At 38.7% G+C, this 18,467-nt stretch overlaps 1 long non-coding RNA gene across 1 annotated transcript in view; it reads right to left on the bottom strand.

The window, feature by feature from the left end:
• Positions 1-18,467, bottom strand: part of LOC119470330 — a 62,936-nt gene that overhangs the window by 13,349 nt on the left and 31,120 nt on the right. Inside the window, exon 3 of the long non-coding RNA XR_005199214.1 lies at positions 17,037-17,126. This is a non-coding gene — a long non-coding RNA (uncharacterized LOC119470330). The remainder of the gene's footprint in view (positions 1-17,036; positions 17,127-18,467) is intronic.

Raw genomic sequence — 18,467 nt, 5'->3', positions numbered from 1 at the left:
ATGATTTATAAAATACCGTGGCACTTCTGTTAAGGCTCATTATATAGATCATTTTCACAATTGTCAGAATTCCAAAAAAGTTTTTAAATAACAATAATAACATTAAGGCTTATTTTCTCCACTTATGAAATAAAATCTATCTCAGAATTCAACCTATCCCAGGTCAGACCAAGAGCATAGCATTAAATAGTCTGATGATGAATTATGGACAAGTAGACTTTCTTTAATTGGGATTTGATATTCCTTCATTTTACTCATAATTTTGTAATCTGAGAGACCAAGGTAAGCAAAATGGATAGAGTTAAACCTGTTTTCTCTTAACTTGTGACTCCTACTAAATTTTGAATTGCTCTGGAGTAGGCTCTTGGGTATCCTACGCTTGCTTGAATGTCCCTACTACACCTAGTATACGACAAGAGTCCAGGAGCTTTGGTGTGCTCCTCAGTCTCTCCACCAACCCTAGGATTGCATTCAAACACAATTAACAGCAACAGCGCACCGCCCCCCCAAACACAACTAAGAGATAGGGCTGCAGAAGCATTAGATCGCAGGCTTAATCCAACAGTTCAAATAATTAACTGTAGGGCCCTGGTTGGGAAGAAAAGGAAATTGAAACCAGAAGGAGTCTGATAAGATGAAAGAAAAGGGAAGAAAGAAGAAAACAGTTGGATTTAACCTTAAATCCAGCAATTGCCTGGATTTGAATTTTGACTCTGGTAGTTATTGTGTGACTATAGGCAAACGACTTAACATCTTCTTGCTTAATTGCTTAATCTGTGAAAGGAACATAAGACTAACCTCATAGCATCCACTGTTTGCCCCATATTCACTGAATGATCAGGTATCTGGCTAAACCTTCATCTTTTCCCAAAACCTTTCCATCAGCCCCCTCTAAATCAATTGAAAACTGAAGTTTTCTGGTGATTTTTCTTTTGAAATACCAATACCTGCAAATCTAATGTGTTTTGACAACCCACTTTGAGAGACACACCCCGAGCCTTGTTATCACCTGAATTGCTCTCCTGCAGAAAGACTGTCCTTTCACATGACTTTCTTCTAACCACAGCCTCTTACTCTTCTTTATTTCTTATCAGCTCACTCTCATTGCGCCTCCCAGAAACTCTGAATTCAGTCACAAATTCAGTAAACAAAAATAGATCGAATGCCAGGCACTGTTTTCTTGTTTCTTCCCTTTTCTTTCATCTTATCAGACTCTTTCTGGTTCCAATTTCCTTTTCTCCCCAACCAGGGCCCTACAGTTAATTATCTGAACTATTTTCTGAGCTACACCCTCAGATTCACTGAACATGTGTTTTTCTGTTTGAAGTCTCAGTTTCCTCAAAGGAAAGCATGTATTAATTCTTAATTTGTCTCTTGGACAGTTTCATCCTTCTGAAGGTTAAAGAAGTAAAAAGCAAAATTGTTTCCCTGGATCTTACACATTACTGGAGGTTACAAGTTAATTTGTATTCTCACCTCATACCACATATCAAATAAATCCCAGGTTATTTATAGATTCAACTTTTTAAAAAATCCAACTATTACAACAAACTCAGGGGATATAGCTCTCATAAGCTCTTCTTTAAAAAATATGTAAAAGACTACCTTCAGCTAAACAAGAGATAAATGATAAAGACTCTTATAAACAGAATAATGACAAGCACTGAATTCACTTAATTATAGTACTAACGAATGAACAAAATAAAACTATGGAGATTATAAATGGAAAACAATGTAAACATTATATACTATGTTACTACAGAAATGTTGTAAATAAAAGTTGGTGGAGATACTTATCATTTTTTATTGCGTTTTAGGTTTTTGGGTACATGTGAAGAACATGCAGGATTGTTGCATAGGTACATACATGGCAATGTGGTTTGCTGCCTTCCTCTCCATCACCTATATCTGGCATTTCTCCCCATGTTATCCCTCCCCAACTCCCCACCCCCCACTGTCATTTTAGCCTCATGTTAAAAGATACTACTTATTAACAGCATATATATAAATATAGATATAGCTTGTTAAAACATGTTTTTAAGAAAATAGATGTAAACACAAAGAAAATAAGCAAAAATATAGTCATAGGAAAAAATTGGAGCAAGGAGGCATAAATAAATATTTTAGTCACTTGTTTATGCTAGGGAGTAAGCACTGCTGAATAAAGAAAAGATGAAGTATTTTACATTAATGGATTATATATATAAATGTTTATGTTATATAAAGAAAATCATGGCTGGGCATGGTGGCTTATGCCTGTAATCCCAACAGTTTGGGAGGCTGAGGTGGGAGGATCACTTTAGCCCAGGAGTCTGAGACCAGCCTGGGCAACACAGTGAGACCTCATTCCTACAAAGTATCAAAAAATTAGCTGGGTGTGGTGGTGCATGCTGATGGTCCCAGCTACCTGGGAGGCTAAGGCAGGAGGATCACTTGAGCCCAGGAGATAAAGGTTGCAGTGAACCATGATAGTGTCACTGCACTACAGACTGGCCAATAGAGTAGCCATGTCTCAAAAAAGGAAAGAAAGAAAATCACAAGAATAAAAACACAAACCTTTCTATTTATCAGAACATGGGCATGTTTTAAACTTCAATGTAGTAATTCCATTTCCAGGATGCAAGTACAAGCTTATATTTTCAATAGGAAAAGACTGGGATAATCTATAATAGCAAAAGATTGGGGAAATCTATATGTACAGCAATAAGAGACTGCTTATTCATAAAGTGGAATGTTGTGCATCCATCTTAATGGATGACTGAGGAAGTTCAATATGTACTGAAATGAAAAGACATTCAAAACACATCATTACATAAAAAAGCAAGGTGTAGAACAATGCATTTTATGTAAAAATGAAAATATACGTGATATATGCATGTACACATGCATATGTACACTTAGGCTCTAGAAAAGTATTTATAAGGAAGATGAGAGTGATTAATTTGGAGAGGAAAACTACATGGCAGGAGACAGGAACGAAAGAGAGATTTCCATGCTTCATTCTTCTTTGTGTCTTGAATTTTGTACCATGTTCACATGATACCCATTCAAAATTTAATGAATTTTTACAAAAATGTCTTTGCATTTCACTGTTGACAATACTAATTTTTTATTATGATTTTTCCTTTCATTCTATTAAGACTCAGAAATACTGCAATATTTCTTAATAATGACTTCTTTCAATTTGCTATTGTAATCATTTTTTAATCAAATAACTTTTTCTTAGCCATATATTTTTAGCTTCAATGGGTTTTCTAAATGGGTTTTTAACATCCTATGGAATAAGTGGCTAAAGCACAAATGGAACAACTGACTCATGTGATTTACTCAAAACTTTCAGCATTTTAATTATGGCCAATTTCTAGATTGAACACTTCAGTAGTTATATATGAATAAAGATATAAATGCATTATTAAGGTTGATGAAATAAGGACAGGTTCAGCTGCATACACATAATAAGTCACATTCTCTGCCATTTCACTTTTGGTGAGGACAAGACATGCCTATCTTTCTTCATCATAGGGATACCTTCCTAATGTTCTCTTCTATCATGAAGCACCATCGTGTCCAGAAGTTTCAACAGCAGAGACTAAGCTGAGAATAAAGGAAATCACGGAGAAACTAGACCAGCTGATCCCACCCAAATCCTTCACCCAGGTGAACACAGCACAGCACGGCCACCATCCTTAACCCTTGAGACACGTACTGCAGTGGGGGACAGCTGGACATCCTACTGGAGTTGAGGTGCCACTTGGGACACAGGAAGCAATACAGCAGGGACTTCCTGAGGGCCAGGATGTCCTCCCCAGCCCTGATGGCAAGTGCTTCAGGAAAGGTCTTCAACTCCAACAATGGCACCAACCTGGTCAGCTTCACTTTGTTCTGGGGGTGCCAGATCTCCCCGTCCCTGCTACTCACCCACCCCAGTGAAGGAGCATTGATTCTCTGGAAGGCAAGATGCCAGGACTGTGACAGGATCATCTTACAGGCCAGTTTTCCAGTGGCACCTCTCAGGTCAATACTGATTGCGCTCTGGTTTCAAACTCACAAATGCTGAATTGTGCCAGTACCTGCATACCCAAGAAGCCTTTTGCTGCATGAGGCCTCAACATGTGCCCTGTGAGGCCCTGGCCCGTGTGACTATCAGAGACAAAGCACAGGAGGGCAGAGCTTTTTACATAAGATAAACAATCCTTCCAACACAATGTGCAAATAGACAGGATATTTTCCTATAACAACTGTCCCAATCACTTTAATTAACAGTGAACAGGGTGATCTTCGTATCAAAATACACATTGGTTACCAGCCTTGTTCTCCCAAAGGCCACAATCCTATCAGGTGACCTTCCCCACACAGCTGCTCTCTTTAGTCCTTCAAGCCTAGGGATGGATGGCTCCCTACTGCTGCAAGCCCAAGAGTGCTGTATCACCCCTTGTTGTCTTCCTTTACCTTTTACTAAACTTACCTGGCTACCAAGTTTGACCCTGTCTTCCCTTTCCTGCTGGGACCCTGACTGACCTAGAGGAAGCTTCATGTGAAATGTACTGAAAGTGTTCCCAAAACTGACAGAAGACAATATGGCTGGGAATTAGACTGTGGGGAAGGCCGGAGTGGGGGGGGACAGGGGACACAGTGGGGAAGTGACAAAAGATAAGGCAGGAAGGTGTCCAGGGCCAGCCATGGAGAATCTGTTAAAGGAGTTTGGATTTTATTTTAAGTAAAACAGGAAGCTATCCAAGTGTCCCATTCAGAAACATTTTTTTTTCTTATTAGCTTGTATCTTATTGAACTTAAACACACATATTATCCAAAACATCAAATCGAGCTCACTGTAGCATCAACTATACCAAAAAACTCCAGTACTTTCTACCATGCTCTCCCCTCCCCTAGATGCAACCACTTTGAATTATTTTAACTGTTTTAAACTACGGTATGAGTCTGTTTTGCATTGCTATAAAGGAATACCTAAGAGTGGGTACTTTATAAAGAAAAGAGGTTCATTTGGCTCGTGGTCCCACAGGCTGTACAAGCATGGCACCAGCATCTGCTTCTGGAGAGGCCTCAGGAAACTTTCACTCACAGAAAGCAAAAACGGAGGAGCCAGGTCACATGGCAGAAGACGGAGCAGGACAGAGAGGAGGTGCCGGGCTTCCTTAAACAACCTGTTATCACCTGAATGCATTACCACTCAAAGCCACAGGGAGGGCACCAGGCCATTCATGAGGGGTCAGCCCCCATGACCCAAACACCTCTCATCAGGCCCCACGTTCAACTGTGGGGATCACTTTTCAACATAAGATGTGAAAGGGATAAATATCCAAACCATATCAACGATTTACCGCCACGCTTTTTAAATACTGTGTTTATGTATCTTCTTCAGCTGTATGAATCTCAATTTTCTAAACAAATGATGAGTTGTGTTTTTTTAGGTGAAAGGATCCCAGAGGCAACCCAGGGCTGAGACAGCAGCTCCCCATTACGTCATCAAGGCCCTCTCTGAGACCCCTCTTTCTGCTCAGCCTCCTTGACATATGACTTTCTTTCTCATGTTTATGGCCTTGGAGTCTCAAGACAGATGCGCTCCCTCTGGCTATGCAACTGTGTTCCAGGCAAGAAGAGGAAGGGCCAAGAGTGACAGGAGAAGGCACGTTCCAGACCCATGAGCCCATTTCTAACAAGGCTTCCTAGAAGCCCCACCCAGTGACTTCTGATCATGCGGAAATGGCCAGAATGTGTAAGACAACCACTCTTACTGACAATAAAAGCAGGAAAATACATATATTTTTTCCAGTAAGCACTTAGCCACCCTACATTGTTAGTAGAAAGAATTCTGAGTAGGTCACCAACAATGTTTACAACACTGTTTTTTCTTGGTTTATCTATTTTGATATTTTCTATTAATTTCCTAGGTTGGTAGCAGTAGATTTCATTCTCTTCACACGGTTCATTTTCCTTTACTATATTTTCTTGTTATAATTATGTATAGTTTTTAAATCAAGTTAGTGTTTGCATTACTAATTAAATTTTACTATCATCTGTGGAGCCAAGTAGTACACCTTCCTTTCTCTGCCCAAAAAGTTATAAAATTTTTTGGTTTTACTAAAATTAATAATTGCCTTTTTTTCATTTGCTTGGTTTTCTATGTGTTTATCTTTAATTTGTCCACATCCTCTATCATATCTGCCAAATTTCTCCCAATTTTGCTTTCCAAAATAGCAGCACTGTCAGATAATGTGCCAAGTTCTCTCTTTATCCCTGTAGAAATATTTCCCAGATCCCTTTATTCATCTATTGCTGTTGGAAATGATTGCTTTCTAACTGGATCAGCTATCGACATGAGACTCCAAGGCACCACTGCCCTAGGAAACATCTGTTGTCTTCTAAGCTCATTGCTCACTTGGCCCAAGCATATCTTCTAAAAACTTTCTGAGAAAGGGAGAAAAAGGCTGGGTGTGGTGGCTCACACCTGTAATCCTAGCATTTGGGAGCCTCAGGCAGAAGTATCACTTTGAAACCAGCTTGGGCAACCAAGGGAGATGCTCATATCTACAAAAAATTTAAAAATCATCTGGGCACAGAGGGATGCACTTGTAGTCCCAGCTACTGGGGAGGCTGAAGTGGGAGGATCGCATAAGCCCAGGAGTTTGAGGCTACAGTGAGCTATGACTATAATCATGCCACTGCACTCCAGCCTTGGTGACAGAGCAAGACCGTGTCTCAAATAAATAAATAAAAGATAATTTTATTTTTACTTCTTGCATATCTAAAAATCTCTTCATTCTACCTTTACATTTGTTGGATTATTTGGCTGGATGTAGAATTCTGATTTGTAATAATTTCCCACCACAGCTTTAAAGTCTATTACTTTCTGACATTTTATAACTACAGAGTTCAGTGCCATTATTTCATAATACATGCTACGTCATCTGTTTTTCTCTCTCTTTTTTTTTTAAAATCATCTCTTTATAATGGTGTTATAATATGTCTTTGAGTAAGTAGGATTAGGGACTCTTACTCTTTTTTAACTTTTATTTTAAGTTCAGGGGTACACGTGCAGGTTTGTAACAAAGGTAAGCTTGTGTCATGGGAGTTTGTTGTACAGATTATTTCATCACTCACATATTCAGCCTAGCACCCAATAGTTATTTTTCCTGATCCTCTCTCCCTCCTTCCACACTCCCACGCTCCACCCCCAAATAGGCCCCAGTGTGTGTTGTCCCTCTCTATGTGTCCATGTGTCCTCATCATTTAGCTCCCACATATAAGTGAGAACATGTGCTATTTGGTTTTGTTTCTGTGTTAGTTTGCTAAGGGTAATAGCCTCCAGCTCTATCCATGTCTATGCAAAGGACATGATATAATTCTTTTCTATGGCTCCATAGTATTCTATGGTGTGTATGTACCACATTTTATTTAGCCAGCCTATCACTGATGGGCATTTGGGTTAATTCCACATCTTTGCTGTTGTGAGTAGTGTTGCAACAAGCATACGCATGCATGTGTCTTTATTAGAATGATTTATATTCCTTTGGGTATATACCCAATAATGGTACTGCTGGTTCAAATGGTATTTCTGTGTTTAGGTCTTTGAGGAATTGCTGAGCTGTCTTCCACAATGGCTGAACTAATTACACTCCCACCAACAGTGTAAAAGCATTTCTTTTTCTCCACAATCTTGCCAGCATGTTTTGTTTTGTTTTTTAATTTTTATAATAGCCATTCTGACTGGGGTGAGATGGTATCTCATTATGGTTTTGATTTGCATTTCTCTAATAATCAGTGAGCTTTGTTTTCATATGTTTCTTGGCCATATGCATGTCTTTTTTTGAAAAGTGTCTCTTCACATCCTTTGCCCACTTTTTAATAGGGTTTTTTTCCTTGTAAATTTGTTTAAGTTCCTCATGAATACTGGATATTAGACCTTTGTCAGATGCACCGCTTGCAAAAGTTTTCTCTCAATCTGTAGGTTGTCTGTTTACTCTGTTGATAGGGTTTGTTTTTTTTGTTTTGTTTTTCATTGTGCTCTTTAATTAGATCCCATTTGTCAATTTTTGCTTGTGTTGCATTTGCTGATGAAATCTTTGCCTGTGCATATGTCCTGAATGATATTGCCTAGATTTTCTTCTAAAGTTTTTATAGTTAGGGGTTTTACAGTTAAGGATGGTTTTTAACCCATCTTGGGATAATTTTTGTATAAGGTGTAAGGAAGGAGTCCAGTTTCAATCTTCTGCATATGGCTAGCCAGCTATCCCAGCACCATTTATTGAATAGGGAATCCTTTCTCCATTGCTTGTTTATGTCAGGGCTGTAAAGGATCAGATGGTTGTATGCATGCAGTTTTATTTCTGAGTTCTCTATTCTGTGCCATTGGTGTGTGTATCTGTTCTTATACCAGTACCATGCTGTTTTGGTTACTGTAGCCCTGTAGTATAGCTTGCAGTCAGGTAGCACGATGCCTCCAGTTTGTTGTTTTTGCTTAGGACTGCCTTGGCTATTCAGGCTCACTTTTGGTTCCATATGAATTTTAAAATAAGTAGTTTTTTCTAGTTCTGTGACGAATCTCAATGGTAGTTTAATAGAAATAGCACTGAATTTATAAATTGCTTTGGGCAGTATGGCCATTTTAACAATATTGACTCTTCCTATCCATAAGCATAAAATGTTTTCCCATTTGCTTGTGTCAGCTCTGATTTCTTTGAGCCGTGTTTTGTAGCAGAGATCTTTCACCTCCATAGTTAGCTGTATTCCTAGGTATTTTATTCTTTTTGGCAATTGTGAATGGGAGTTTGTACCTGCCTTGGCTCTTGGCTTGACTGTTGTTGCTGTGTAGGAATGCTAGTGATTTTTTGCACATTGATTTTGTATTCTGAGACTTTGTTGAAGTTGTTTAAAATCTTAAAAAGCTTTTGAGCTGAGACTATGGAGTTTTCTAGATATAGGAACATGTCATCTGCAAACAGGGATGGTATGACTTCCTCTCTTCCTATTTGGATGTCCTTTATTTATTTATCTTGCCTGCTTGCCCTGGCCAGGACTTCCAACACTATATCGAATAGCAGTGGTGAGAGAGAGGGCATTCTTGTCGTGTGCTGGTTTTCAAGGGGAATGCTTCCAGTTTTTGCCCATTCAGTATGATGTTGGCTCTGGGTTTGTCATATATGGATCTTTTTTTGACATATGTTCCTTCAATACCTAGTTTATTGAGAGTTTTTAACATGAATGGATGTTAAATTTTATGGAAAGCCTTTTCTGCATTTATTGAGATAACCGTGTAGTTTTTTTCTTTAGTTCTTTTATGTGATGAATCACGTTTATTGATTTGTGTATGTTGAACTAACCTTGCATTCCAGAGATAAAGCCTACTTAATCCCCGTGGATAAGCTTTCTGATGTGAGGCTGTATTCAATTTGCCAATATTTTGCTCAGGATTTTTGTATCAATGTTCATCAAGAATATTGGCCTCAAATTTTCTTTTTTTATTGTCTTTCTGCCAGGTTTTGGTGTCAGGACGATGCTGGGCTCATAGAATGAATTAAAAAGGAGTTCCTCCTCCTCAATTTGTTAAAACAGTTTAAGTAGGAATGGTACCAACTCTTCTTTGTACAACTGGTAGAATTCAGCTGTGAATCTGTCTAGTCCAGGTCTTTTTTTTTTTTTTTTTTTTTTTTTTTTTTTTTTTTTTTTTTTTTTTTTTTTTTTTTTTTTTTTTTTTTTTTAGTAGGTTATTTATTCCTGTCTCAATTTCAGAGCTTGTTACTGGTCTGTTCAGGGACTCACTTTCTTCCTGGTTCAGTTTTGGGAGTGTGTATATGTTCAGGAATTTATCCATTTCTAGATTTTCTAGCTTATGTGCATACAGGTGTTTATAATATTCTGTGGTGATGATTATTTGCATTTTTTTTGGATCAGTGGTAATATCCCCCTTGTCATTTCTGACTGGGTTTATTTGAATCTTCTTTTCTTTTTTCTTAGTCTAGCTAGTGGTCTATTTTATTTTTTCAAAAAACCAGCTCCTGTATTTGTTGATCTTTTGAAGGGTTTTTTCTGTCTCAATCTCCTTCACTTCAGCTCTGATTGTGGTTATTTCTTGCCTCTTCTAGCTTTGAGATTTGTTTGCTCGTGGTTCTCTAATTCTTTTAGTTGTGATGTTGTTAATTTGAGATCTATCTAACTTTTTGATATGTGTGTTTAGTCCTATTAATTTTCCTCTTAACACTGCCTTAGCTGTGCCCCAGAAATTCTGGTAGGTGGTATATTTGTCCTCATTAGTTTCAAAGAACTTCTTGATTTCCTTAATTTCATTATTTACTCAAAAGTTATTGTGGAGCAGGTTATTCAATTTCCATGTAACTGTATGGTTTTGGGTGAATTTCTTATTTGAGTGAATTTCTTATTCTAATTTGATTGTGATGTAGTTCAAGAGACTATCTGTCAAGATTTCAGTTCTTTTGCATTTGCTGAAGAGTGTTTTACTTCCGATTATGTGATTAATTTTAGAGTATGTGCCATGTGGCAATGAAAATAATATATATTCTGTTGTTTCTGGGTGGACAGTTTCATAAATATCTATCAGGTCTATTTGATCTGGTGCTGAGTTCAGTTCCTGAATACCTTTGTTAATTTCTGTCTCAATGATCTGTCTAATATTGTCTGTGGGGCATTAAAGTTTCCCACTATTATTGCATAAGAGTCTAAGTCTCTTTGAAGGTCTCTAAGAACTTGCTTCATGAATCTGAGTGCTCCTGTGTTGGGTGCATAGATATTTAAATTAGCTAGATCTTCTTGTTGAATTGAACCCTTTACCATTATGTAATGCCCTTCTTTGTCTTTCTTTTTTAAAAACAAAAAATATTTTTTGGTTTAAAGTCTGTTCGGTTAGAAACTAGGATTGCAACCCCTACTTTTTTCTGTTTTCCATTTGCTCAGTAGATTTTTCTCCATTCCTGTATTTTGAGCCTACATGTGTCACTGCATGTGAGATGGATCTCTTGAAGACAGCATACCAATAAATCTTGGATCTTTATCCAGTTTGTCACTCTGTGTCTTTCACTCTGTGTCTTTTAATTGGGGCATTTAGCCCATTTACATTCAAGGTTATTATTGATATGTGTGAATGTGATTCTGTCATCATGATGTTGGCTGGTTATTTTGCAGACTTGTTTATGTGGTTGCCTTATAGTGTCACTGGTCTGGTACTTCAGTATGTTTTCTTAGAGGCTGGTAATAGTCTTTCCTTTCCATATTTAGTGCTTCCTTCAGGAGCTCTTGTAAAGCAGGTCTGGTGGTAATAAATTCCCTCAGCATTTGCTTGTCTGAAAAGGATTTTATTTCTCCTTTACTTATGAAACTTAGTTTGGCCAGATATGAAATTCTGGTTTGGAATTTCTTTTCTTTAAGAAATGTTGAATATTGGTCCTCAATCTCTTCTGCCTTGTAGGGTTTCAGCTGAGAGGTCCATTGTTAGTCCGATGGACTTCCTTTGTATGTGACCTGGCCTTTCTCTCTGGCTGGCTTTACCATTTTTCTTTCATTTTGACCTTGGAGTATCTGATGATCATGTGTCTTCAGGATGATCTTTTTATGAAGTATCTTACTGGGGTTCTCTGCATTTCCTGAATTTGAATGTTGGCCTCTTTAGCTAGGTTGGGGAAGTTCTCATGGCTGATATCCTGAAATATGTTTTCCAAGTTGGTTCTGTTCTCCCAATTTCTTTCAGGTAGACCAATCAGTTGTAGATTCAGTCTCTTTAAATAATCCCATATTTCTTGGAGGTTTTAATTCCTTTTTATTCCTTTTTCACTATTATCGTCTGCCTGCCTTATTTCAAAAAGCTAGTCTTAAAGCTCTGAGATTCTTTCTTCTACTTGGTCTATTTTGCTATTAATACTTGCATTATGAAATTCTTATAGTGTGTTTTTCAGCTCTTTCAGGTTAGCTACATTTTCTCTATACTGGCTATTTTGTGTGTCAATTCCTACAATGTTTTATCATAATTTTCAGCTTTCTTCTATTGGGTTACAATGTGCTCCTGTAGTTCACTGAACTTCATACCTGTCTATATTCTGAATTCTATTTCTGTCATTTTAGCCACCTCAGCCTCAGCTGGGTTTCAAACTCTTGCTAGAGAGATGATGCGATCACTTGGAGGACAGAAGGCACTCAGACTTTTTGAGTTTTCAGCATTCTTGCACTTATTCTTTCTCATCTTTGTGGGTTTATCAACCTTCAATCTTTGAGGTTGCTGACCTTTGGAGTTTTTCTACCTTGTCCTATTTGATGACTTCAAGGGTCTGATTGTAGTACAAGGCAGATTAAGCCAGCTGGCTTCATTTCTGGGAGATTTTAGGGGGCCAACACTCAACTCCCAACTCCTGGAATGCATGTTCTTACTGTGGAGGACTTGTATTGGGCCTGACTTTGTTCTCTGGCTCCTCAAGGTTTGGAATCCACTTGTGCTGGAGGTGCCAGGGTGTGGCAGCTGCAGCAGAGTGCTAGAAAATGTGGGGACACCTGCCTCCCTTGTGGTCATTCACCACAGTGGTAGAGGCAAGGCAGCTGGTGAGGGTGTGGGGGACCCTGCTGGAGACTGTGTGTGCTGTTGCAGTGGAGGTGGCATTGGCTTGGGGCAGAACAGGTCTGGGTGCCTTCTCTATCCCCATTAAGCAGAAGTGATCACTCTGGGTGTGGGAGGATGCCCTGTTTTCTGTACAGGATCAGTGCAAGAGTTGGACACTGGCTAGCTAAGGTTTCCTGGCTCTGTGCCGGCCAAGGATTTGTCTGCAACAACCATCACGGGGGGCTGGGGGTGGGGGTGCACACTACACTCCTACTGGCAGGGCAAATGAAGGAAAACCCGCCCCTGCAGACACACACCAGCCATGTGATGTGGGGAGTTGCCATGGGCTCAGGGGAAGCTGTAGTATGGGGAGAAAGCTTGCAGGCTAATGTATGGCCATAGAGGCCACCTCTCTGGAGTTTTCCACTGGTCAGACATGGTCCACAGACACAGAAGCTATGGTGTGGGCCCCCAGGGCCCCAAGGCTGCCCTGTAAGCAGGTGTGGCCAGGCTGGAGCCCTGGGAGAGGCCAGCAGACCAAAGACTGCTCAGGTTGGACCTGGCTTGTCTGATACACAAGACCGCCCTGCAGAGATCAGGTCTGACAGTAGGGACTTTTTCATTTATTGTGTTGGACATACTATGGATCTTTTCAAACTAGAGGTCAGTGTTCTTAATTTCAGAGAGATTGTATTATTACTGCTTTGGTAATGGCCTCCCTGCCATTTTCTCTACTCTCTTCTGTAATTCCTGACACTTCAATATTCTATCTCTTGGATTTATTTTCTAATCTTCTTAATTTTTAAATTTTATACCGCTTTATATTTTTGCTATATTTTCTGCAAAAGTATCTTGACATATATTTTGGCACTTCTATTGCTGGTTTTTTTTAGTCATCAGTTTTTCTAAACTGGAAAAGATCCTATTTGTTCTCTGAATGTTCTTTTTCACAGAATTTAATTGTTCTTTGGATACAACATTTTCCCTGATTTCTATGAATATATTTGTTTTATTACTAATACATGTGTTATTTGAAGTTTTATTTTATTCTTGAAATTGTCTGTTTCTTCTAGGTTCCTTTTATCTGTGTGACTATTTGGTTTTTCTTTCACACAGGAAATTTTCCTCCAATACCTGAAATCCTTAGCCATCTGTTCATACCATTATGATACGTACTTAAAAAGCCACCTAGATGCTCTATGTATATGGATGGGGCTGATTAACAGGACAATCTCACTGCAGTGATGAGGTGGCAAACAGGTCTATTAATTAGGACTTACACCACCATATACCAGCATCTGAAGCTTTTTCCCTGGCCTGCTCAATTTCTTATGAAAAAAAAAAAAAGTAATCTCTGAGGATCCTGGCTCCTAACCAAAATCTTATCTGTCATCATCTTTCAGGCCCAATCATAGGTCATTACAAAGGCTTTAACAGAAAAGTCTCAAACGCTTTACTGGACAGGTCTCACAGTTCTGCACTAAAGTTGGTACACAGCCAGTGTGTCGCAGTCTCTGCAGGGTGTTACAATCAAGGAGTCAGGCCACCTAGACCAGCCATGGTCTTAGGCATATCTGCATCCTTAGCCCAGACCCCTCCATTCTGAGGTCCCTTTATGGGGAGAGGGGGAAACTAGCCAAGGTCTCTTTCAGACAATTCTGCCAAGACCACTTTATTTGGGAGCCTTGAAGACACGTTTCTCCACTGTGACTCAGTATTCACTGCTTTTCCATTCCTAGCCACTCCCCTGCCCTCTCTCTCCAGGCCGTGGGTCTGTAAGACAGCTGGAGCCTTTTGTTTAGGGATCCCTGAGCAATGAGATGATCCCCACTTCTAAGTTGATCCACCTGACCCTCACCCAACATGGCTCCATGGGGAAAAATGGAACACAGAGAGAGCCAAACCTTTATCCTTTCTGATCTCTTGCATATACTAATGTAGTAAGTGGTAAAACGGTTTGGCTCATTGTCTTAATCAACTACTTGAATGAAGCTCAGCTTTCTCCCATTCAGCTAAGCTCTGTGCAATTTCCTGCCAGCGTCTTGGAATTCTAGGAGTAAGGGTGGGAAGAGAACTGGAGGTCCCACCATTCAGTAAGCTGAATCCTCATGTTTCCAGCCCCAAGTCTTACTCTCAGTCTTCTCTGATGTCCATGATTCTGTATCCCCTCTGATTCAGTTCTTCCTCTGAGTTAGGATTTTTTGTCCCTACCACTCCACTAAAACGTTGTTGTCAAGATCATCAGTCACATCCATGCTGCTAATTCCAGTGGTCAATCTTCAGAATACATTTTACACACCTCTCAGCAGCATTTGATAAGCACAGTTAGCCTCTCTTTCTCCCCAAAGTAGAATCTTCTCTCAGCTTCCTTAACCCACACTCTCCTAGTTACACTCCCACATCACTAGGCATTAGTTTGGTCTCACTTATGTGATACTCTTCCTCTCCTCAATCACTAAAACATAGAGTATTCCATTTTTACTCAAAACCTTTCAATGGCTTCCCATTTCATTAAGAGTAAAAACTAAAAATTTTTTTTGAGACGGAGTCTCGTCCTGTCACCCATGCTAGAGTGCAGTGGTGCGATCTCACCTCACTGCAAACTCCACCTCTCGGGTTCAAATGATTCTCCTGCCTCAGCCTCCCAAGCAGCTGGGATTACAGGAGCCTGCTACCACGCCCAGCTAATTTTTGTATTTTTAGTAGAGATGAGATTTGACTGTGTTGGCCAGGCTGGTCTTGAACTCCTGACCTCGTAATCCACCCACCTCGGCCTCCCAAAGTCTGGAATTACAAGCATGAGCCACTGCATCCAGTCAAAAACAAAAATCTTAACTATGATCTCCAAGGTCACACATGCTCTTGCCTTTCACTACCTCTTTCTCTAACTTCATATTCTACCACTATTCTCTCTTACTCATTGCTGTCCAGCCTCACTGGCTTTCTTGCTTTAACTCAAGCAAGAGACAAGGTTTGGGGCCCAAAATCCCTATGTAAGCCTGAACCTTCAAAGAGCTACTCTCACAGGGTAGGCTGGAAAAATATACCCACTTATAAAGAAATTATGATAAAGATGCTTATCTATTTTGGCCAAGATTCTGATAAAGAAGGACAAAAAAAGTCTGCCTTGATAAAGATATGAAGTTCTAATCTATACTGCATGTCCAGTTTAGGAAACCCCAATCCAATAGCTAAATAAGTGAATAAACAAGTAAGTCAGCTGGGTATAATAATTCTCCAAGGGAAACCTAAGCAAATCAAACTCTTTCTGAATTCACACACAAAAAATAAACCACATAAGTTTTTCACAGGTAATGTCCTACCAATCATAAGATCACAATCTAGAATTACATAAGAACACAAGAAAACCATCTACCATAAGCGAAAATAGAAGGATTTGAAAGAATTAGATCTCTAAGAAATTCATTAGAGAATCATCATTGAAGACTACGAGCATTTCAAATTACAATATTGAATCAAATATACATGAAAGAAAAAACTGAGAAAAACACCATATAGGTTGGCAAAAGTACTAAACAATACTTCCAGATATGAAAAATATAGTCATTAAATTAGCAAATAACAGTAATATTATAAAGTCCCAAATCTTATAAAGTCCCAAATCTTATAAATTCTTTGGCTGGGTCAAGCAGCAGATTAGACAAAGATGAAGATAGAAATAGTGAAACTGACAGTAGACCTGAAGAAATTACTCTGAATATAATGCAAAGATGATAGAAATACAAGATAGAAAGAGAGAGACATAAAGTATATAATGAGAAAGTCTAGAATGAGCCTTTTTGGGGGAAGTGGAGAGAATAATTTGAAAAGATAATTAAGAATTTTCTAGAAGAAAGATGTGAATCCTTAATTAAGATTCCCAGTGAGTCCCAAGCAGCATAAAGAAAAGTAAATCCACACCTAGGCACAGTACAGAACACCCCAAGAGATATAAAATGAGTCACAGATTTCTTGTATTCACCATAGAATGAATGCTGGTACTTTTTCCTGCGCTAGAGAACAATAAAAGAAGTCCAGTGTTTGGCTGGAAAGAACATGAACTTGACATGGGATATTTTGCCTTGGGAAATCTCTGGCTATCAAAAGTAGGTGCCAAGTAGTCTCTTATGGAAAAATCTTCTTTCATATTATTTGTCTAAGACAGGGTTTCCTAACCATTGCACTATTGACATTTTGAGCTGAATAATTCTTTGTTGTGGGGAGCTGCTCTGTAACATGTTAGCAGCATCTCTGGTCTCTACCTACTAAATGCCAGTTAGCGCTCCTAATTGTGAAAAACAAAAACCAGATATCCTCTAGAATACAAACTCACCTCTAGTTGAGAACCACTGGTCTAAGAAAAGATGGTGATTTGTTATATATAATATCTACTGAGAAGCTACAGGGTTTTTTTTTTTTTTTTTTTTAATGTTCTCACTAATACATGGAGATACTAAGTTTCTTCCAAAGCCCTTCTTACCTCCAAGGCCCTTCTCTCTGGTCTTGAGCTACAGCGCACTTCATTTGACAGCTCTCTTGGCCTTCTTGGAGATTTTCTGATCCATTAGCCCTGGAATAAATAAGACGTTGACTTTCATAGTCCCAAAGATTCCTCCCTGAATCTTTAAGTCACTACATTTGAACAGCAGCAGACAAGTCATTCAGAATTCAATGGTTTTTGTAACTTGTAAAATATCTTAAATATACTATAATAACCATAAATATTGTATTCTCTCAAGTCAAAAAGAGGGTCATTCAAAGATAACCTGTGATTTGTGGTGATTTCGATGCTTGAGAGAAAAACAGGCTAATTGTTTCTTCTCCTCTCTTGAGGGTTGATTCTGTATATTGAAATAATGAAAAGCTTTAAATCCACTGAGGGCTTAGAGAGTAACCCTAAGTTTGTTCTTTGCTGTAAGGGGTAGTGCTTAGAGCAATGGCTTCCAAATTGACTGGAGGTCTCAGAATCACCTAGAACAGCTTTTTAAAAACAGAAACTCTCCAGTTTCTACACCAAAAATTAGGTCTGGGGTGGGCTTCTATATTCTTTTTAAAAACTCCCCACATATACTGCCAGGTTTCAGAACTACTTTAAAAAATGGACATGCCTACACAGGTGAATAACTAATCAGCTTCATTACTGACATGGCCCTAAAATAATGGTTTTCTGTGTCATAAGTTACAGGGGTTTTTTTGTTTTTTTTTGTTTGTTTGTTTGTTTTTAGAGTTGTTGTTAAAGATATCAGCATATTCCTAAATAATTCATGGGTCAAAGAGAGTATTAAATATAGAAACTTCAAACTGCAAGTATAGAAACAGAATAGAAAGTCCACAAAAAGATCCATAAAATACACTCAATTGATTTTCAACAAAGCCACCAAAATAATTCCATAGGGAATGGACAGTCTTTTCTACAAATGGTGTTGAAACAACTGAACAATTGGATAACCAAATGGGAAAAAAATGAACCTTGACATCTCCTTCATACCACTTCATACCAAACACAAAAATTAATTTGGGACGAATGATGGGATGAAGCGCAAAGCTAAAACTATAAAGCTGTGAGAAGAAAACACAAATTTACAATAGTCGGGTAGGTAACGATTTCTTAAGTAAAAAACAAAGAGCAATAACCATAGAAGAAAAAGTAATAAAAATGAGCTGCATTAAAACTAAAATCTATTCTTCAAAAGACACTGTAAAAAAAAACTAGAAGAAAATATTTACAATACATAAATCTGACAACTTATATCCAGAATATGTAAAGAACGTTTACAACTCAAATAACAAAGAAAACAGGCCGGGCGCGGTGGCTCAAGCCTGTAATCCCAGCACTTTGGGAGGCCGAGGCGGGTGGATCACGAGGTCAAGAGTTCGAGACCATCCTGGTCAACATGGTGAAACCCCGTCT

Source organism: Cebus imitator, unplaced genomic scaffold (genome assembly GCF_001604975.1).
Source record: "Cebus imitator isolate Cc_AM_T3 unplaced genomic scaffold, Cebus_imitator-1.0 Scaffold28, whole genome shotgun sequence".
Taxonomy (NCBI): Eukaryota; Metazoa; Chordata; class Mammalia; order Primates; family Cebidae; genus Cebus; species Cebus imitator.
Note: the sequence above shows the minus strand (reverse complement) of the source record. Positions and strands in the feature narration are given on the sequence as shown.